We start from the raw sequence: 22,054 nt of genomic DNA on the forward strand, positions 1-22,054 counted from the left end.
TGGTGGAGACAGCACGGGGGGGGATATGGATGGCGGTGGTGACGCTCTCTGCCCTTCTGTGTGTTTGGCATAAAAAAACCCCAATCATGCCGCATATTAATTATGATTCGGTGTGGGCAAACACAGCCACCTCCTGTGGGCTGAAGCTCGGAGCAGGAGACGGGGGCTCTGCTGGCCGGGGCACCTCTCGCTTTCCGAGTCAGCAGACCCATCTTTCTGATGCTATACTGTAAATTTATTTCACCTCGGAGAGTAAACAGATATATTGGAGCCCCAAGGGTTCATGGGTAGCGTATTTACAAAGGAGCCTCTCCGCCAGCCCGTGCCACCGCTGCTAATGAGAGCGGTCATTAAGTAAATGAGACGTCGCCTTTAGCTGGCTTAGGAGTCGCACACTAAGGGGAGAAGATATTTAATTGAAACCCGCACACAGGCTTCCCCACATGTGACCGCTGTAAGGGAGGCAGCTGCCTCCCCTCTCCTCCCCCGTCCACCCTGCACCCCCCATGTAAATTTCATGATTGCTTTCCGTGATGTCATTTTGAAGGAGGACAGACAATAGCTGTGGGGAAAGGTAAGTCCGTGTTATGCTCTTTCGCTGACAAAGGCAGACATCCAAGTGCTTGGCTTTTCCCCTTGGACCGAGACAGGGAGAGGGCGCGCGAGCAGAGTTAATTTCTAAGATGAAGGCGTTCTTTGCAGGAAAAGCAGGTCTGGGGATGGCTTTTTAAAGCTGCTCTGTTGGACTGAGGCTTTCTTCTTCTGCCGGGTCTGCCCGTGGCTGTTTTCCTTCTCTTTTTCCGTCCCTCCCTGGCTGGCTCACGGGCTCGGCCTCTCCGAGAGTCTTGTGGACACGTAGTGCGTCTGACAGAAAAGACACTGGGGGGACCGTGTGCCGAGACAGGAAACTTTATGTGCATTTCTGGACGAGGAACACAGATATATCGGCGGCTGTGGGACCCAGACGCTATGTGGTGGGGGAAAACGTTGCCTCCTTAAGCAGAAGACCTCTGTGGAGTGGGGACTCAGAGCTGCTACCTCGCGTGAGCCCCCATCCGAGACGCGGAGGAGAGGTGGTCATGTGAGCATTTGTCTTTGCGTGTCACGTATTTCCAGACTTAAGGAACGGCGTTTAGGGTGCATGTGTCTGTGGGACAGGCACGCAGAGCTAAGTGCCGCTGCTCGTCTCCGCTGGTTTTCCTGCGGTGTTGGGGGTCACTGGTGTGGCTGTTTACAATCTTAGTGTGACTGGATTTGTGCATTTAAAGCTAGAGATCAGGCTTGGCCAGGACGATGGCAGGAGCTTCGGAGGACATAATGTCGTTGCCTGTGGGATGATGTGTTCTGGGGCTGGGGATTTTGTTCTGTCCTCTGGAGTCACTTCCTTCTTTGTGAATCAGGAAGTACATATGCCTCCGGTGGCTCTAGTGTGTGGGGGTCCCCACCACGAGGATCCTGTTCACTGTGTCGAGTCAGGGAGGGCTGTTCTGGCCCCCCTGCTACCTTTGTGTCCGCAGGACCTCACCCTGGCCCAGTGGGGTGTGTAATTTCTGAAACGAAACCTCTGAGAGGTGTGTCTGGTCGTGGCCATCACACTGCGTCACTCGATGGTGCTAAAGACAGTGATGATTACTATTACCCTTTTGGGAGAGGGAAGTGAGGGATTTTGCCCCAGGCGTGTAAACTACAACAACTACAGCAGCCAGAGATCAGAGACAGCTGAGGACATCTCTGAGGCTAGTGCTGAGTGAACAAAAGGCAGGAGGAGTGTTGGGACAAACCTGGAGGTGGTGAGCCTCAGTCTGGCTGAGAGGCTTGGACCCTGCCCCTAGTGATGCTGAGGGAGCTTGCCCGGCCCTCCCTCCAGCCTGGTGTGTGCCCGGGGGTGGGTGTCCTTGCCTGGGGCTGGGCAGGCGCTGGGGAGAGGCCCAGGTTCCTGGCCACCAGGGCTCCCTTCCCATTGGTCCTTGGCCGTGGTTATCACGTCCTTCCATATGGCCCCATTAATTAATGGTAAACAAAAGAGTGGGGGAGCCGAGATTGGAGTTTCGTGGTGCTGGTGGGGAGGGGTCACCCGTAGGGCAGGACTCTGCCTGTCTCCCCAGAGCTGCTCACTGTGCAGACGCGGTGGGTCAGGGTCAGAGGGCACTTTGTTTGCAGAGGAGGTGGCAGCCCTGTGACCCGTCTGTGCCCTGGAGCTGGCGACGAGGCCCCGCACCTGGGTGGCCCCTGATCTCACAGGATGTTGAAGGATGGAGGGGCTCAGTGGGGGCTGTGGCTGACCTGGGGGCCTGTCCGTCCTGGAAGCACCTGAGTTCTGACTTCCTTGGATCGGAGGCCCCGGTGTGGGCCTGCGAACTTAGCAGGTCAGGCGAGCTGCTTCTGCCTCTAACCCAAGGAGCCTGGGGGACCCTCAGGCATTGGCCGCAGGTCTGGAGGCAGCCCCAAATATTCAGAGCCAATGCTCTGGGTGCTCTTGGAGGATTCTGGGAAAGGCAGTTGTCGCCCATCGCCCTGAGTGCTGCTGGAGCCCAAGGCGGGGAGCTTGTGGGCAGAGACTTCAGGACTGCGAGCTGCTGGGTTCCCAAGGTGGGTTTTCCCCACTGACTGGAGAGGACCTGCCAGTGCCTGGGGGCGTCAGGGCGAGGCCGGCAGGGTGTGTGCTGGGTGTGTGCTGCCGCGGGGCCTCTCTGGGCACAGACCCTCCCCGGGCCTATGGCAGTGCAGGTTTGGCTGGCGTTTGGCCGCCTGGCCCTGGCTGTGGACGGCACTCTCCCTGGTGCTGCCCGGAACCCAGACCCTCCCCTCTGGGCCCCACTGTCCTCCTCTGGGCTGCGGTTGCTGAATGGGTCCATGAGGACTCCCGGGGGGGCCTCTGTGAGAGTGTGGGGGGGCAGGGAGGATCTGCACTAACTCTGGCTGGGGAGGCGAGAGTGTGCAACACAGAGCTGGGCCGACCACGCTCGTGGTGGTGCCTACACCTGGGCGATGGTTTGCATGGACCAGCACTGTAGCCGAGAAGTGCCCCCTGGGCCTCCCTCCACGGCCCGGATGGCAGCGGGCAGGCTGGTGGGGGCTGAGCGGCTCCTGGATGGACTCCGCGAAGAGGCGTGTCTGCTGGGTGAAGAGTGAGCAAGGGTTAGGGCTGCCCAACCCCCGCCTGCCTGGGGACGGTGGGACCCGGAGTGACCAGAACACCGCGGTCAGCCTGGGCCGGGAGCGGACCGGGAGGCAGGAAGCCGGCCTGGCCGGCTGGGCCGAGCCACATCTGTCAGGCCAGTGGGGACTGTCAGTGGTCACCCTGGGGCAGGCAGGGCACCAGGCACCAGGCACCAGGCAGACTGGCACGTTCCTCAGGCATACGGGAAAAGTAAACCCAGCTCCTGTGCTGACCCATCCCAGACCTTGTTTTTTGTTGGCTTCAGAGGGTTGGGGCCCCTTCCTCCACCCCCCACCCCCGACTTCTAGAGCCAATCCTCTGCTCTGGCCTTGTGGACTCACTCATGAATAAACCAGAATTGGGTTGTCTATCGATGTAATTTTCACAGGAATTTTGTGGTGTGAGTTTACAGGAAAATGGTCTTTGGAGCAACATTTGGAGCTTAGTCAGCCCGAAAGACGCTGTGTTTCCCAGAAGGATGGAGCACGGCTGCCGCAGGTCCTGTTCCCCCAGCTGGGCTCTGGGCTCCCGAAGACCCCAGGGCCTGTCCTCCCTGGGGGCCCCTGACCAGGGGCCGCCCACTGTCCGGCCCACAGCTCCTGTTGGAGGCTTCGGTCTCAGGTTCTCAGGGCACTTTCTGTCTTTCCCGAGTGTCACTTAAGAAAACCCTCAAAACGAAATCAGGGAGACTTTTCCCCCGACTTAAAATGTTTTTGCTCTCAGGCTTGTATCAAGCTTCACGGAGGAGAGAATAACGCTTGCCATCGGTGTCCTTTTCATTGTCCACATTGCCGAGGCTGGTCTTGTGCCCCTCGCTCACCTTTCCCCTCGTGGGCCCACGCAGTCAGGAGCAAAGGCACTTTTCTTGTGAGAACGGGGGCTTTGCCCTGTTTCATGCAGTGTTACGTCAATCAAGCAGAGTGAAAATAACTCAGAGGACTGCTCCAATCGGCCCCAGCCTGACGGAGTACCCTGCGTCTGCGGGGTTAGTCCAGCGGCTGGAGGGTGGACGAGTGTCCCAGACCTGTGGTTGCCTTCAGATGAGCCCGGAAGCTGGAAGGGGCTGTATGCCAGGGCGCTGTGACCCGGAAGCAGGGGGCTGCTGGGGGCTGCGCATTGGACAGGCCCTTGAAGGACCGCGCGCCGCTCATGGTGGTGGGCAAGGTGTGAACGTGTGCGAGCTCACGCGTGTGTGCTGGCGCGCATGCCTGTGTGTGTCCTCGCAAGTGCATACGTATGCGTGTGTGCGCACGCCTGTGTGCATGTGTGCGTGCTGGTGTGCTCACATGAGTGTGCTCGTGTGCTCGCGTGTGTGCTCGCACGTGTGTGTGTCCGTGCGTGCCTGTGTGCCTGCATGTGATGTCGACGTTGGGAGGAGGAGCGGACGCACCATATGGTCTGAGCTGCTGACAGATTAGCCCGCCGGGCTCCCACCTCACCCTCACGCCTGGCTTCACACCTTGATCGTGTCCGACATCAGTCTGAGGCGGAAGCCATCTGGGTCCTCTCGTTGTTTCCCATTTTGTTGCCTAAAAACTACACATCAGAAGTGTAGCAGGAGGAAGAGGGTCCTGGAGCTCCAGGGTTGCGTGGCCTCTGCCTGGGAGGGGGAGGATCTGAGGTTCTCTCTGCTGGGCCAGAGCTTAGAGCCTCCTTAGGCCTCTGGTGCCTGCTTTAGGAGAGCTCAGATGTCGGGTGTGGGGCCCCGGGTCACAGGACAGCAGACCCACAGCTCTGAGGGCCCGAGGGATACCCTCAGTCCAAAGCACTTCAGTCTCTCCATCCATAGGCCCATGGGTTCTGACTTCAGACGGCTTCTGCAGTCAAGCTCTGGGTGCCGACGGGTTCCCAATGGGAGGGGCTTCTTGATGCCCCCTTGGCCCCGAAGCAGGCTAACGGGGGACACACAGAAACCAGCAGTTTCTGCCGACCGGGAAGGGCCGTGTGCCTGTGGCCTTCTTTCCTCCCACTGTTCTGATGCTCCCTAGGGAAGGCCACTGGGGCCATCGGAATAGCTCACAGAGGCCCTCAAGTGCTGAAGTCGTCGGGAGTCTAAGTGCTGGGCACATCCCCCGTCCCCAAGGGAAGAGAGAGCTGGACCCGTTACCGGAACTGCATCTGCCTCCCTGGAAGGCCGCTGGGGCCGGTCACGAGGGCGGCTCGGCTCTCCTGGCTGCAAAGCCCGCGGTCAGCCCCCAAGCTGAGAGCCTGCTGCTAGGTGTGGAGTCCCCTCACGCTCTCAGCGTGCGGCCCGACCCGCCGGCCTCTGAGGACCCGCATGGACTCCAGAGTCATTCCTGTGATCGGGGTGCACTCTTGGAAGGCACACTCCCGAGCACATGTGTGCACGGGGGTCCGGTTTTGCAGGCCTGTTCGGCTCTGCGCCCTCCCAGTGAGGGTCCCCCCTTCCTGCCCCAAGCCCCTCGGACGCCAGTCATCTGTGGTCTGTGTGAAGTGTCCTGTTTTCTCCAAATTCTGTTGCTTGCTGGTTCTCGGCGTGCTGGGCACTGTCCCTGGGAAATGAGCACAGGCGTCTCCCCAGTGTTCCCAAGCCTTAAAGGCAGGAGGGTGGGCTGTTGCTGGGCAGTGCTAGGAGGATGACGGGTGGGTTCCCCCTCCCCCACCCGAAAACTGGGGTGGGGGCCTCTGAGCCCTGGAGCAGGGGCTGCAATTAAACTCGCTGGGGAGCAGCTGCCTCCTGCCAGCCGCCTGCGGCTCGCCCTCACCCCCCCCCCCCACAGGAGCGTTTCCTGCAGAGGCCCTGGGGTGGGAGAAGGAAGGGCGCCGCTGTCAAGCCGTCTCTCCCGCCGCAGGGCTGCTGGCCCCTGGCTGGACCGTGCCTGGATTCCCGGGTTGGCTGCCTGAGAGCCTTCCCACTGAGCTGGACGTGAGCCAGGGTACGGATAGACCCTAAAGGGAGGGCTGAGCAGATTTCATTCTGTTCGTGCGAGGGAGCACCCCTACTAGTTGGGTCACTTTCAAGGGCCTACATAAAGCGTGGTTTCCAGGAAGATGGAAGTGGCCCTTTCTCCTCCCCCAGGGCTGGACAGTTCTGACTAAGGAAGGGGTTTCTGGGACTCAGGACGAGAGGCACAGGAGCAGATTCCAGAGAAGGGCCCTCCTGACCCTGGGAGGCCAGTGTGTACTCTGAAGACCCTGGAGACCTCCGAGGAAGGCGCGCAGAAACTAGCCCTCCTGGTTCCCAGCCTGTTGGATAAGGCCAGAGCTGTCCCCGTCCCTTCCCACTGCCTTTGGTTCCCTCTGTGGACCTCTTTGTGCTCCCTAGGGCTGAGACAGGCCACCCTAGCTGTACCGGGACCCCCTTGGGCGTCCCAGGACTGAGACAGCACACTCTAGCTGTACTGGGACCCCCTTGGGCGTCCCAGGCCTGAGACAGGACACTTTAGCTGTATGTGGTCTGAAAGGTGTCTGTGATTTCCGCTCAGGGAGCCAGTCCCATGGGTCAGCCTCCCCATCCAAACTCTCCTTTCCTGAACGCAGGCTCTGGGCCTTGGAGAGCAGTCACATGGACACCTGATGAGTGGCTGGGTCCTGTGGGGGGATTCTGGGGGGCCTGGGAGCTGTGAGTGGGTGCAGGTAGGTAAGGGGACCCTTTCCCCAGCATCTCCTCTGGCCTGTAGCCTGGCTTGGTCAGTGGGGTGAGTAGGAAGGAGCCCCTCACCTCAATGCCTTTGTGGACACTGTAGCTGCACCCATTTCCCTCTGGCTAGTCTCCTGTTCTGGTTTTCTGTTTTTCCTTTGGCCTGTCCTCCTGGTGCGGGGAGAGGGAAACACGGGTCTCCTGGAAGCCGCCTGGCTCCTCGTGGGGACAGAGCAGGTGTGCTGAGGTTCTGGCTCCGAATTTGTTGCCTGTCTTGCCGGCCTGGGTGGAGATGGGGATTGGGGTCACTGCTGAACCCGACTCGGGTGGGAGAAACCCAGGATTTCTCGTGGAAACCCTGCCACCACCCACTGCCTCTCCCGGACACGGACACGGGCGTCCTGGGGCAGAGCTCCCCCCACCACTGCGACGGGAGCAGCTCCCTCCCCTCCCTGCTTCTCTCTGACAGGCCTCCCGGAGAGCTGTCCTGTGATTTGGTTTGCAAAGTCATTATTACCGCCAGGCAGTGCGCTGTTGTTTTTACAGTGTTCGTAAGGTTAAAAGAAATAATAATAATAATAATATAAGAAAGACTCAGCCCCAGTCGCTGCCTGCAACATGCTATTTGCATTTTTAAGGAAACGCTTCTTTGAGACAGCCCGGGTGAAAGGTCACTATTTGCATATAAATGGAAGAGAAAGTGTATGAAGCTGAAAGTTACATCTGTATTATTTTCTCAGCAGTGAGCTGCTGTTGGAGAGAGTAAGGGACGCGGCTTGGCTGGCGAGGCTGGTGTAGAGGCAGACTGTGCGGTTGCCCCCCCACCCCCCGCTCGTTTTCACCGAAACTCAGCAAAAGTGGGTCTGCTTTGCTCCACTCAGCAAGTCTCCATTTTACTTCCCTCTGAATTCCAGCTAAAAAAAAGGAAAAAAAAAAAAAAGGAAAGAGAGAGAGAGGAAAACTTGCCCTCGTTTCCCCTGGGCCCCGATTGTTTCCTGCCAGACGGTGGTTCCGTGAGTGCAGTGCTGACGCGGCTTCCGGACGCCCCAAACCAGGGCAGAGGCCCCAGGACGGTCGTGCTGTCTTCCCCAGCCCTGCGCCGAGACGGGCCCGCAGGTCTCGCCCCTGAGAGGTGGGCGCTGAGGAGAGGTCACTTGGGCCTGGGAGCTGCTGGAGGGGACATGAGGGTCTCCAGGGTGCCCCGCTGTCCCTGCAGCCCCTCCCCGAAATGTTCAGGGCACAGCTGCCTCTTCCTTTTGGATTTTCAAGGTTGCTAGACTCCCCAAGGGCCCGCCCTGCCCCACTGTCCCTGGGCTCTTCGAGGGGACGCCAGGCCCGGCCGGGGCAGGGCCGAGTTGGGGCTGGCCTTGGCCCAGAACCGTTTTCGCCCTTGTGGGCTTCCAGGAGCCGCACACGGGACTGTGGAAGGTGGAGGCGTGCAGCTGGGGGGCCCGAGGACCCCCTGCTGGGTTCTGGCTCTGACCCCCCCCACAGGGGCCTGCACTGACCACCCGCTACTGAGACCGCACCCCACACCCTGTTATTCTGAAAATACACTTTGAAAGAAGCTCCAGCTGATGGACGTGTTTCAGATACAGGACAAAACCCATTTTCCAGCTGCTTGAGAGTACGTTCGCCACGTCCGTGTCCGCTGCCCAGAGCGCTCGTTTGGGTGTTTCCGACGAAGAAGGGCTTCTCCTCCAGGGTCACCGTCACGGCGTGAAAGCCTCGTCCTCGGATGGTGTCCGGACGCCGCCACCTGTCTCTCTGGAAGGATGGGCTCAGAACCCTGCTCTGTTTGGTCGTGATCACGACCTTCTCCTTCTGGAAGAATGCTTGTCTGTTTTGTAGCCCTCAGTTTGGGCTTGTTGGCTGCGCCCCGTGACTGGACTTGGCGTAGGCGGGGCCCGCAGGAGTCAGGCTGCCCCCCCTGCGCTGCGCGGTGACTCTGCTCGCTGGGTCAGACGGCGCTGTCCACTCTCTTGCGGCAAGGACACTGCTGTTCCTTTGCAGTTAGGAAGTGTTTGGGAATTTGAAGCCGTGGAAATACCTCATTCCTCATCCAACTACCAAGTTACTTGTTTTTATTGAAACCTGTATTGACTCATGATTTATTTCATCCAAAGGGTTGTAACTTATTTCGAGCTGTCTCTGCGGGCCAGTGAGGTCACCCCAGCTGGCCGCGCGTCCCCTGCCTCCCTAAGGCTTTGCCTGGACTCGTGCTCGGCCCAGGCTCCTGGGCTGCCTTCCTGGCCAGAGCCTCGAGTCCTCCCCCAACGGCACGTTTCCGTGGGAGGACCTGGTGCTGGGCAAGCCCCCAGCCTCTGAGTGGACCCGTGTGCAGACACACACGCGCATGCTCACAGTTACACGCATCGTTGCACGCGTCTGAACCGAAGTCTCCATTTTCTCTCAACATCAAAGACCGCAGGTCCGCGCAGATTCTCCAACACTGTTCCCCCACAGGGTACGTTTGAGGTTTCTGCCTTTCTCTGTGTGTGACTTTTTCCCCCAACAGTGAGGAACCTGGTGTCCACCACCCTTAAAACAAGCACCGACTTCATCAATCCGCTTCCCTCCTCCCCCACCCTCTGCTTCAGGCCAGGCCTTTCCGGGGTTGCCTTCTCCTCCTGCTTGGGATCTGACGTGAGGGCCCAGGCAGACGCAGGCCTAGTCTGCCTAGGTTGCCTCACGACTGGATTCCTTGAGTTCTTACGTCGAACAGCGTCTTTGCTCTTCTATTTTCACCGCTGGGCCAAGTCCGATGTGCCAGGATTAGTTCCTATCCAAGTTTTTGTTTTTCTTGTACATAATCACACACAACACTGCCCCCCGGCTTGCTCCGTGTCCAGTGGCTGGCACGCTTTGGTGCCTATGTGTCTCCTGAAGTATTTTGTTCTACTATCTGCCTTGCCTGGAGTTTTGTCTGAGCAGAGATTTGATTGGTTGATTTTCTTCTTCTTCTTCTTCTTTTTTTAAAGATGTTATTTATTTATTTGACAGAGAGAGATCACAAGCAGGCAGAGAGGCAGGCAGAGAAAGAGGAGGAAGCAGGCTCCCCTCGGAGCAGAGAGCCGGACACGGGGCTCGATCCCAGGACTGTGGGATCGTGACCTGAGCCGAAGGCAGAGGCTTAACCCACTGAGCCACCCAGGCGCCCCATGTTTTTCCTTTTAAATGGCAAAACGTGTTCTTACAATTCCATGGCCCAGCTTTTCAGTGGGTAGATTCTGTTCACGGCTTTGAGGGGATGTGGGAGAGATGGGGGAGGGTTTGGGCACTGCCAGGGTTTCGATCTGCCTGAGGGCCAGGAAGCCACGGGGGGCAGCAGGGCCCTGGGCTGGGGTGGCTGGAGCTCACTGACCTGGGGCACGGAGGCAGAGGCGGGACGGGCCCAGGTCGGGGGCGGCCAGCAGCGGAGCACCCCGAGGGCCAAGGGTATCTGTGCCGCATCCGCCCCAGTGTGCCGCACAGAAGCTCCGGTCCTGCTCGCCCGGTGGCTGGGGGCTGCATCTCCCATCCTTGCCCTGCCCTTCATAGCCTCCAGGAGAGGGGGGCTGGGTAGCCCGGGCCCTACCAAGACATGGGCTCAAAACCCAGGCCCAGGCTGGGAGAACCAAAGGCAACGCACTCCAGCCTCCAGAGCTGAGAGCCACGTGATTTCGCTGAGCTGGTTTTGCTGAGAGCCACGTGCCTCCTGGCCAGGGGCTCACACATCACGGTGGGAGGCAGGGCAGCCCTTGTGGTCAGAAAAGTGCTTTCGATCTGGGCACGATGGCCCCCCTAAAGTTACCCAGAACGCACGAAATCCTCCGCGCAGGGCCCCTGACATGTTGTCCTCACCCACCCCTAGCTCCGCTTTCCTCTGGGACCCGGTGTTCGGCGGGGGCACCTGCTCCCCTTGCCACCCTCAAGGTTCACGGCCCTGGGCTGAGCCGGACGCCGCAGAGGGCATCTGACCTGTGCAGGCCTCTCTCCTCCATCGAGCTGGCCGTTGTAGCCCCGGTGGGGAGCCCTGGTGGGTGAGCGCTCCAGCGGGTCTGGGGACACTCCGGGGCCCCTCTGTGTGTGCCACGGGCTGCTAGAGGACAGCGTTATGGGAATAGAATCTACACATCATATCGTATAATCATATAATTCACCCATTAGAAGCACAGCTCAGGGGCCTCAGCATATCGAGGGCTGTGCATCCGCCACCACTCTCAGGTCTGAACATTCTTGTTACCCCAGAACGAAACCCTGGGCCCACGAGCCACGGCCCTCCTGGCAGCTGATCCCCTAACCTACTCTCGGTGTCTGTGGATTTCCCATTTCTAGGAATTCTGTAAATTCCGTTCCATAAATATGGAGTTGTACAATCTGTGGTCCTCGTGTCTGACCTTGAGGTTCGCCACCTCGTACGCGTGTGAGCACGTGCACACTCTCGTTGCCTGACAGCAGCCGGCGGCGTTTTGTATCTCTCATTCAGCAGCAAAGCACACGCTTGGGCTTTCTCATTTTCCGACTAGTTGGAATAAACTGAAGTAAGTTGTTATGCACAAGACTCGGAGCGGACGATTATTTCCTTTTCTCTCGGGTCTGCGTCTAGGAGAGGACCTGCTGGGTCACGTCTGTTTCAGACGGCGGAGAGTTGCCGGCTGTTTCCCGAAGTAGTTGTGCCGTTTGTGTTCCCATTGGGAATGCATGAGGGTTTCGGCTTCTCCGTATTCTCTCCGGCACTTGTTGTTGTCTGTTTGTTTTTGAAATTATAGCCATTTCAGTGGGTGTGAAGTGGTGTCTCACTGTGGTTTTGCTTAGCATTTCCCTAATGACTAGACATTGAGCATCTTTTCTTTCTTCCTTCCTTCCCTCCCTCCCTCCTTCCTCTCTTTCCTTCTTTCTTTTGTCCCTTCCTTTCCTTCTTTCTTTCTTTTCTTTTATTTGTTTGCCAGAGAGAGCGAGAGAGAGAGCAGGAACACAAGCAGGGGGAGTGGGAGATGGCGAAACAGGTTCCCCACCCAACAGGGAGCCTGACGCAGGGTCGATCCCAGGACGCCGGGATCATGACCTGAGCCAGAAGACAGAAGCTCAACCAACTGAGCCATCCAGGCGTCCTGAGCATCTTTTCATGTTGGTCGTTTATGTGTTGTCTTTGGAGAAATGTCTTTTCAAATATTTTGCCTGTTTTTAAAGTGGGTTATTTGTCTTATTATGAAGTTTCAAGATTGTTTAATGTATTCTGAATGAATTAGCTATTCATTTGTAAACAAATTAGATATATGATTAGATACATGGTTTGTAAATATTTTCTCCCAGACTATGGGTTGTATTTTCACCCTATTGACGGTGTTTTTTGTCATGCAAAAGTTTTAAACTTTGGTGAAATCCAATTTATCTATTTTTTTCTTTTATTGCTTATGCTTTTGGTGTCGCATGTAAGAAACCACCGCCTAACCCAGCGTCAGAAAGAGTTGCTCCAATGTTACATAAGAGTTCTAACTTACATTTGTATCTGTGGTTCATTGTGTGTTCATTTTTGTGTATGGTGTGAGAGGGGTCTGACTTCATCGTCTTGGTTATCCTATGTTCCTTGAGTTGCCATATGAATTGTAGAATCAGTGTGTCAGGCTCCGGAAACAAGACAACAGCTGGAGGGGTCAGAAGTGGTCAGGTTCTGGAGAGATGCAGCCAAAGCAAAGGCAGGATTTGGGACCTGGGACAATCCCAGTGTTTGTGCTGGGGAAGCTGACGGCTGAGCTTGGGGAAGGAGAAGCAGCAGTCTTGTGAGACGCTGGCGCTATGAGCAGGGAGGCAGCTGGAAGAGGCGTCTGTGGGGTGGCCGTGGGAGAGTGAGTGGGGCAGAGACAGCGAGCACAGTGATGGAGGAGAGGCTTGGGGTGCAGGGCGAAGTGGGGGGCCCCCACCAGACAAGGAGGGGTGTAGTTGCTGCACAGTGGGGCTGTGGCGTAGACGCTGGTGGTGATCGTCCACCCACCGTTGTGGCGGAGGGCAGTAGGCGGAGGCCAGCTGGAGTGGGGGTGACGAATGAAGTCAGCGGACTTCAGTCCCTTAAGAAACATGGCTGTGCAGGGGTGGAGATGGCATGGTAGCAGGCTGGCGTGTGGAGTCCAGACAGATAGTGTTCCTTAAACGTGGATGCCTCAAGCCCGTTGAAGAGTTGAAAAGCCCCAGGAAGGGTTCGGCTTAGAGGCAGCGATCAAATATTCGAGGAGAATATGGCTGATACTCTAGGTACCCTCTAATCAGTAGTGGGAAGGAGGGGATATCAAGCCCAGATGGAGAGGTTGGCTCAACTAGCGTGCAAGACCTCCCTCCTGTGCTGGGGACAGAGCAGGGACAGAGAAGGGCTGGGGCCGAGGGGCTGGCATTTCCTACTAAGTGGTGAGAACTTCTGATAAGTGTGTGTTGGTGCTGGGGGAGCGTGGGAGAGCCCAGACGTGGCCTCTCTCTGCGTGAAAACCATTCCCCCTTTGCATGCTTGGTGAGGGGTGGGTGAGGACTCCCTCTGGTTCCAAAGGCAGCCCACAGTCACCAGAGACACAAAACCTAGTAAAGACTCTAAAAACATTTTGACTTTTTGCAAAAACCCCCTGAACCCTTGCTCAGGTTTCTTGTCTTCTGTTCTTCTCTTGGGGAGGGTTGGGGAGGTTTTGCACTGAGGAGGGTACTGGGCTGTCAGGGCTAAGGCAGGGTTAGATGGAGAGTGGTCCAGGAGCCCACTAGGAGGACTCATCATGCTGTGTGGGGCCCTCCAAGAGTCTGTGGGCTTGGGAGTGGGCACAAAACACCATGTCTGGAAGGAGAAATGGGTGCTCGAAGTTTCCCAGATGGGCTGCCTGGGGGTCTCCCCAGATATGGGAAGGAGGGCTTCATGCTACCTTTTCAGGGGTCTGGCTGGGCTGCTTGCAGGCCTGCAGTGTTCTGAGTTGGGGCTGTCATGAGCAGACAGACCTGGGTCTAGCCAGGGTCATGGCTCCAACCTCTGTCATGGCTCTGACCCAGTGGAGGGAGGTGCCGAGAGATCTCTCAGGAGGGTCCCCTCGCCGAGGACCCATGTGTGTCTGCTAAGAGGTCCTGGGTGCTTTCTGGAGCTCATCTGTCCACTAGAGTCCTGTCAAAGTGAGTTTGGGGCCTCTGTGTGGACAGCGGCTGGGCAGCATGGAGCAGGCAGGGTGCGCAGGGACAGGTCATGGCCAGTGTCCCTGTCCTTGCCGCTTTCTCCAAGCGGCTTGTTTGCCGTTTGTGTCTACAGGCAGGGTTTCAGAAGAGCCCACTGGAGGCCTAAAAAGGGAACCTGTCTTGAGGGAAACGTGCTTTTCGCTTGCAACTCCTGATGATAAAGGAAGTGATATTCTCATGCATTCCCTGTGCGCCGGACACGGAGCGGTCAGTTTGCACGCATGCTCTGAATCCCCAGATGGTTCTTTCCTCCCACCTTGTGTGTGGACGAGGAAGGTGACTTGCCGGACAGATGTGGGGCCAGGAGCCGGGTCTGCATCACCCCTGCCTCTCCGCCGCCCTCGTTGTGTCAGCTGGCTGTAGGACTTCAGCTGGCATCTTGATGGGACCACCGTGTCTCTGGCCTGGGGGCTCTGTAGTTGTCTGGGGGGCGTGGGGGTTTCCTCTGTGCAAGCTGGGGTGCTAGTTGCTCAGGACATGCTGGCAGGAGGGGTGTTGCCTGTGGTGGAGCCTGGCCACCGCACTTCCCAGTGGGGACAAAGAGGGCCGTGGGGGTGGTTCCCAGCAGCAAGAAGCACAGCTGCCCTTTACTGGGCTTCTCATAATGACTAGAGTTTGTTGCTAAACATTTCCCAGGAAAAGAAGGAAATTGCATCAAGGTAAATCTGGGAGCTCATAAGGGAGGTTCTGGCCGTGGGGGTGTGTGTCTTGTTTTCCGTCTCCATCCCGGGGCAGGGCACTAAGTGCCTCACGAGGGCGTCTGAGGCCGTTAGACCCTCTGTTAGGAGGCAGGAGCTCTGTTTGGAGGTGGTCATGCTGGAGCAGATGTGAGCAGGTTGCCCGAGCTGCTGCGAGGCTCCAGAGCACCAGGCTCTACCTGCTGACCCCCCGGGGTCGGCGAGAGGGGCACACAGACAACCAGACGTCCCTTCACAGGCACTTGCAGCTCACCTTGGCTGGGCTCCCCTGGGAAGCAGGAGAGACCGGGGGCAGAAAGAGCTTGTCCCCCTTGAGCTTCTAGGGTGCCCTGCTGGGGTGCGAGGAGGAGGGACCTTCCTGCTCCTGCCAAGATCTCAGGGTCGACTTCCTCCCCTGTAGCTGCTGGGGAGACGAGCTGCGGCTACGTCATGCATTTACACGCGTGACGGCGACAGAAAACTCCGCCTGCAGCTCAGCCCCAGGGGCGGGTTCTTCCTGGGAGGCCCGTGTGGAAGGTCGGCCCCGTGTGCTCTGCGGCCTGGGGCCTCCCAGCTTCCACCTTCACCAGAGTTGACAAGGGACACTCTCGTCCTTGTCAAGTGTGATGGGTGATTCTTGTGTCTCGCCTACTGAATTTCCTCCCTCCCCCTGCCCCGTGGGGCACCCCCTCTTCCATCCTCATGCCCGCGGCATCTTCCTGGGGAGTTCAGGGCGACACCCCACGTTTCCAGCAGAGGCTTGGGAATGCGAACACCCAGTGGGTGGTCTGGTCCCATTTGGAGCTGTTGGCCGCTGGGCACCCACCCAGGATGACCCACGCTGCTCACACTTCCCTGGTGGAGGCCAGTCCTCACAGGTTCCCCTGTAGGGGACCCAAAGCTCAGTGAGAGGGAGGCACACCGTAGGTGCACACAGTAGGTGTCAAATCCTGGTGTTTTTAGACATGCGTTTGAAGACCTTGCATTAGGCCATCTCCTTGACAACCCATCTGTTTCCCTCTGTGTTTGTGCTCCTTGAGGTCACAGGAGGCCCTTTAATGGGATGGAGACATTTTCAGACGAGAGGATGCGCTGGCCGGAGCCACAGGGCTGTCTGGGGCAGGAGTGGTGGAATTTTAGAAAAACTGCATTTGGAGTGCATGTCAGAAGCGTGAGGGAAAGAAAGATAATGGGTATGACAGCCCAGTGCTGCCCTACCTGCAGCAGGACCCAAACCCGCTTCTAAGGAGAGGCAGAGCACGGTGCAGGACACTCGTTTCCTGTTTTCATTGTTGGTGCTTAATGACCTTCCTTGAAACGCTGCCGGTGTAGAAAGCTGGTTGTCATGGAAACAGGGAGTGCCATGCGGGGAATAGGCATTTCTTTGTCGTGTCCAGCTGATGCCTTCAGCCTCTGCTCAGACACGTGAATTTATGTGCGGAATTAAATATTAACTGGAAACATTGCCCCGGAGAGACGGAAACAGGGAAAGGAAAGATGGTGGGGACCAGGGCAGCGGGGAGGCCAAGTCCCACTCCCTTGACTTGCACCAGCCCCTGCTGCCACAGCCGGTAGTGCAAACCACACCCACTCTGAGGCAGGTTCTGGGAAGACAGAGCAGGGGCACGGGGTGCTAGGGGCCTCTGAGGAGCATCCCAGTCAGAGAGCTCCTGGCCCTTGTCCCTGGAACAGCCACGGGACCACGACCTTGCCCATCCTTCCGGTGATTCCAGAAAGGGGGATTGCATAAATGCTGTGGAAAAGAGCGGTCCAAGCGTCTCATCTCCCTTCCACCCCCTCGAGCTGCCCTCATTAGGTTTTCTTTTTCTGACCCCTCAGAAAATGAGTTCCGGGGTGAGCTGCTGAGTCAGAGGTGGACACAAGGAGACAAAGCCAGCAACTGCAGGACCTCGAGGCTCCTCCTGGGCAGACACGGCAAGGTGAGGCGCTTGGAAGCCGCTTTCCTGCCACCGGCACCCCCACCAGGGTCTGGGTCGTGGTCCTTCTCTCTTCCAGGCATGGGGCACGGAGGTGACTTTCGGTCCGGCCACCATTACTCTTGAGCAGATAGAAGGTTATTTGGGGGGTAGACCATCAGTGATCTGGTCACGGCAAACTTCAAAGAAGACCTCAGGCCAAGTCCCTGCTCTGGGTCTGGTGACACCTGGGTTGCCTGCAGAGCTGTTCCCCGCCGGACAGATTGAGGATCGTTGGGAGACTTTGTTGCAGGAGCTCCTGAGGTCTGTCGGCCTTGTTTATTTCCATCTTCCCAAGTGGAGGCAAATGACACATGCCTGCTCATACCTGCCTGGGTCTCACTGATGGAGATTACTCAGGCTCCTTGCCTCGCCAGAGAGGTTCTAAACCCAGGGCATGCCGTGTGCTTACAGCCACACCAAGCCTCCAATTCTAGAACCTCCCAGGATGCACTCTGGTGAGGCTGGCTTCCCAGGGTCTGGTGACCCTCAGAGGTGGTGACAACAGGCTTTTAGACATTCCTTTCCAGACCTCAGATTCCTGTCTCCATTTTCTTCACATGGAGATGGTCCTCTTCAAGGATCCTAGCCCTGAAGCAGGGCATGGCCATCCAGATGCGATGGCCCTGGGTGTGGACGGGAAGGGCTAGAAAGGTTGAAGCAGCAAGATTATTTGAGGATGTTTGTCATTCTCTTTGAACCTGGTGACTAGAATATACTTTCTAATGGGCGTCTCCTGGCACCTTGTTAAGCACCTCCACTCCCACTTTTTTTTTTTTTTAAGATTTATTTATTTATTTGATAGAGATCACAAGTAGGCAGAGAGGCAGGCAGAGAGAGAGGAGGAAGCAGGCTCCCCGCGGAGCAGAGAGCCCGATGCAGGACTCAATCCCAGGACCCTGAGATCATGACCTGAGCCGAAGGCAGAGGCTTTAACCCACTGAGCCACCCAGGGGCCCGTCTACTCCCACTTTTATTCCTGTAGGCTTGTCGGCGTTCTGCCATGTTGGAGCCTGAGGCGAAGGAAAAGTCGGTAGTTCCTATCCCATCTTTATTTAAACTTTGGGTATTTTATTCATCATTGATTTTTGGCATTAATTTTGATATTTTGAAATAGTCATTAAACTGTTTATCTTGATGACTGAGTTTTTGTCTCCCACCTTAAATTTGCACCTGGGTGCAAATGCCTCACTCATCTTCTCCCAGTGTTGAGCATTCAGACAGAGGTTAGGGTCTCTGGATGACATGTCTTGACCATTGCTGGAGGTGTGTGATGTACAGCACCGGCTGTGAGCAGCCTGGTGGTCCATGATCAGGCTTTCCCGGCAACAACTACTCTGTTACAGTCTTCCTTCTAGTTTGGGCAGATAGGGCCTGAGTTACTGTTCTGAGCAGAGCCACTAAGAGGCCGAAGAAGGAGGTTATGATGTGCCTTGGGGTGGGTTTCCAGAAGGACTGCAGGGCTGGCCCCGGTGGCATGAGCTCCCCGAGCAGGCTAGGGGAGTCTGAAGCAGGAGATAGTGGTGGCCACGGGAGAGCAGAATGTCACACAGCCGGGTCGGCTGACTTTCTATGGGGGTGGTCGGTGTGGACCTCTGGAGGGCGGAGGAGTCTGGTACGCACGGCTGGTGGTTCAGCACCAGGCATGTGGACAGCGCAGAGATGGCTGAGAAGGGCTGTGCCGAGATGGTTGTGGGTTTGGGGAAAGTGCTGGGCATTGGGCTGTTTATTCTTATTTTTTAACTTAAGGAGAAAAGAAGTAGGCATTGATGGTAGGTCCTTAAATCACTTCTTGACCTTAAGAATGAAACATTTGGGCTCCAATCAGGTAATATTCAATGGAGAAGTCCAGACACGAATCCAGGAGAAGGCTGACTGTGTGGAGGTCTAGCCGTCCTTCTTGACAAGGGAAGAGTGCCACGGTGCATGACTTTTCTGGCCCGCTTCACTGGGTGTGACCACACTCCTATCCTCGGGTAGAAATCCCATGCATGTTGGAGTTTCAAACAGAGGGACCCGACATAGAGATGTTGTATCAGGGTGTCTACCACATAGCTGCAATTTCAAAAGAAAGATTAATTTATTTATTTGAGGGACCAAAGGAGAGAGTGCATGCGAGGGGGGGAGGGGCAGAGGCAGAGAGAGAGAGAGAGAGAGAGCGAGCGAGCACCTTAAGCAGACCCCTTGCTGAGCATGGGGCTCGACTCAGGGCTCTAACTCAGGACCCTGAGACCATGACTTGAGCCAAAGCCAAGAGTCGGATGCTCAACCGACTGAGCCACCCAGGTGCCCCTACAGCTATAATTTAAAAAAAATTCATTAATTAGGGATGCCTGGGTGGCTCAGTGGGTCGAACCTCTGTCTTTGGCTCGGGTCGTGATCTCAGGGTTCTGGGATCGAGCCCCACGTCAGGCTCTCTGCTCGGCAGGGAGCCTGCTTCCCCCTCTTTCTGCCTGCCTCTCTGCCTGCTTGTGATCTCTGTCTGTCAAATAAATAAAATCTAAAAAAAAAAAGAACTATCATTTTCAATTTGGGGGTTGGAGTGAGCCCTAATCTCCTGCTCAGAGATGTTAGGATAACCTCTCCCAAGACACGTGTTAAATAATACCCCCTGGGGTGTCCTTTCTACAAACCAGGGAGAAGCTCTGTTCAGTTGCCAGTGGGCCGAACAGTGTGTGCAATGTCAGCAGAATTTCGGAGACACAGTGGAACTCCCCCCGAAGGGGGACAGAACTATCATTGTGGGGAGCCAGGGGTGCCGTGGCGGCCGTGATGGGGGGTCAGGTGTGTGGGCACGTGGTTTAGCCTCACGGAGCAGGGAACAGAAAGTGGAACATGTGCGGAGGGTTCCTGAGGTGGTAGAACTTGTACGTCTTTGAAGAAGAAGGCTGCCCTTCAGGCTGACCTTGACCAGGCTTGCAGGTGCGTGTTCAAAACACGGGAACCAGGGAGGTTGTGTAAGTAGACAGTATATGGGACTGGAGATGGCGCTCTGAAGGGTTCCACTGGAATGTCGGTGGGAAGAGGCAGCAAGGGGCACCCTTGAAGGCCGGGCCTAAACCCTTCAGTGGCGGGAACATGGGTCTGGGGAAGGGCTTCCTAGTGGTGCCGTGCAAGTGAGCATTGCCTCTGGCTGCTCACACTTCAGAGACTCAAAGAAACCCAGATTGCTGCTTCTCCCTCACCCCTTCCCTCCCTCGGAGAAAACGGACGCTGGCCGATGCTGTTGTGGCCAACAGGGTGGGTCACAGCCAGTTCCCTGCCACTCCTGGTATGTTCCTCTGCCCTCCTCCTGCCATGTCACCCGTTCCTTCTAGGCAGGTTTGCGTGCGGTCTTCTGAGAGTGAGTGGATGCCCCTCTCTCTTTGTCTAGGTCTTCCAGGAGGGAAAACACTGAAACTTGCCCACAGGAACTCTACAATCCATAGAATCCTGTGGATTTAAGAAAATGTCCTAGGTTCCTTCTAATTTTCCAGCTATGCTAGCTGTTGGAACACATTCTTTTTTCTTTTTTAAGATTTTTCTTTTTTCCCTTTTCTTTATTTATTTGACACATACACACAGCGAGAGAGGGAACACAGGCAGGGGGATGGGAGAGGGAGAAGCAGGCTCCCCGCTGAGCAGAGAGTTCGATGCGGGGCTCGATCCCAAGACCCCTGGATCATGACCTGAGCGGAAGGCAGAGGCTTAACCGCTGAGCCACCAGGCACCCCGGGACACATTCTAAATAAAATGGAACCCTAACCTGTTTCCTCCTCCAGCCCAGGGCTGGGATGAATGTCCCCTATGGCCAGGAGTCTGGAACCCTGGCCCGCTTCAGGCTCTGGTACTGGTTCAGCCCCTTCTGACTGCTCCTGGCCGTGTTCCCCACTTCCAGGACCTCAGAAACATTTCCAACATCATCATCTGTCTGTCCGTCCTTACGTAACACATACGGAGCAGTGAGTGAAACTGCAGGAGAGGCGGTGACCTTGAAAACATGACTGGATGAGCTGGTTTCACACTGAGAGGAGGGCCATGCAGGAAGCGAACAGGCACAGAATGGAGACTGAGGGGGAGAGGGTGGGAAGAGGGAGGCCCAGGCCACCCACGGATGCTTCCTGCTCCCACTTGGAGGGCATCAGCCCTAAGACCCTCAGGCCCTCACTGACCCCCTGAGCCTCCTCACTCCCACCCAGGCTCGTGAGTCAGAACTGTTCCCTCCCTCCTGAGCTCTCCCCTGGGCTGTGGACCCTGCTGTCTGGCTGCTGAGGCCAGGACAACCTCAGCATGAATTCTGTTCTTTGTCCCACCCTTAGCTGTCCAAGCAGAAGAGCAGGGACATGGCAGAGGGTGGAGAGGAGCTGTGAGGGCCTGGGAAGAGCCCAGAAGACGTGAGAGAGGGAGAGAGGGGAGTGCATGAGAGAAGGGGCAGGGGGAGCCCTCCAGACGCCACCACGGATGTTCCTGCACTTGGGGAGGGTGGGGGGTTGGGGCAGACCCGGCCTTTGAGGGTAAAGGCAAAGATTGGCATAAAGTCTGTTGGGCCTCATTGGACACTTCGTGAAAAATCTCAGACTGGCCGTTGTCAGACATTGAGAATCTGTCCTCTCTGCTTTCTTCCTGGCTGTGTGTCCGGCTTCTGAGTGAGTTTCTGAGAATTCAGACAAAGCTATGGGTTTCAAGGCTGCATAATTAGGGCATTTTCTTTTTTTTTTTTTATCTTTTTTTTTTTCTCATTTTATTTATTTTTTCAGCGTAACAGTATTCATTCTTTTTGCACAACACCCAGTGCTCCATGCAAAACGTGCCCTCTCCATTACCCACCACCTGTTCCCCCAACCTCCCGGGCATTTTCTTTTTTGGTCCCCAAGTTTGTAAATGTCCAACTTAGGGAACCCAATTTTGGCAAGGGTGCTCCGCAGATGGGTTTGAAAAGGAGCCGGTCTTGGATGTTGTGGGAACGTTTGTATTAAAAAGAGCTTCTGTGATGAATCTTGACTTTATAAAAAACCACAAAACAGAACAAAATAGTAACAGCTCCTTGAGTGAGGCCCGTCACATGGTGCTAACAAAGCCAGTTAAAAGGAGGGGAAGAGAATTCTCTGGTTCAGGGCTGTGGCAAAGCAGGAAGCGTTCGCGCTTGTCCACGACTCCCCTCCCCGTGGTTTTCCTACTGAAGACGGAGCTGGTGAGACCATGATTAGGGCGGAGTGACGGCGCGAGGAGCGCAGGGAAGCTGTGAGACAGGCTCCTGGTGGCAGAGTGGAGGCAGCTCTCAGGGGCAGGGCGTGGAGCACCTTCCGGAGAGGTCACTGCCCCACAGAGAGCATGGGCACCAAGGCCAGCCTGGCTGTGACAAGGGGCCTTTTTACCCTCCAGGGGAAAGGTCATTCTGTCCTCTCTGGGTCGTGCAAAAATAGAGACGTGATTGCGTTGTGTTTGGAAAAAGTGAAGGGTTCATAAAAGTAAATCCGTGAAA

The 22,054-nt window shown here is 56.5% G+C and overlaps 1 protein-coding gene across 10 annotated transcripts in view; it reads left to right on the forward strand.

The window, feature by feature from the left end:
- The first annotated feature begins 346 nt into the window (after positions 1–346).
- Positions 347–22,054, forward strand: part of MYT1 (myelin transcription factor 1) — a 59,673-nt gene continuing 37,965 nt past the window's right edge. For 5 of the 10 annotated variants that reach the window (XM_045980214.1, XM_045980210.1, XM_045980216.1 and 2 more), the window contains exons 1-2: positions 347–574; positions 16,457–16,557. The gene's annotated coding sequence lies outside the window, so the exon portion shown is untranslated. Of the gene's footprint in view, positions 575–904; positions 1,082–2,517; positions 2,590–16,456; positions 16,558–22,054 lie in introns of those variants that run through there. The other 5 variants (XM_045980219.1, XM_045980220.1, XM_045980211.1 and 2 more) reach the window with 4 other exon arrangements.

Source organism: Meles meles, chromosome 16 (assembly GCF_922984935.1).
Source record: "Meles meles chromosome 16, mMelMel3.1 paternal haplotype, whole genome shotgun sequence".
Classification (NCBI taxonomy): domain Eukaryota; kingdom Metazoa; phylum Chordata; class Mammalia; order Carnivora; family Mustelidae; genus Meles; species Meles meles.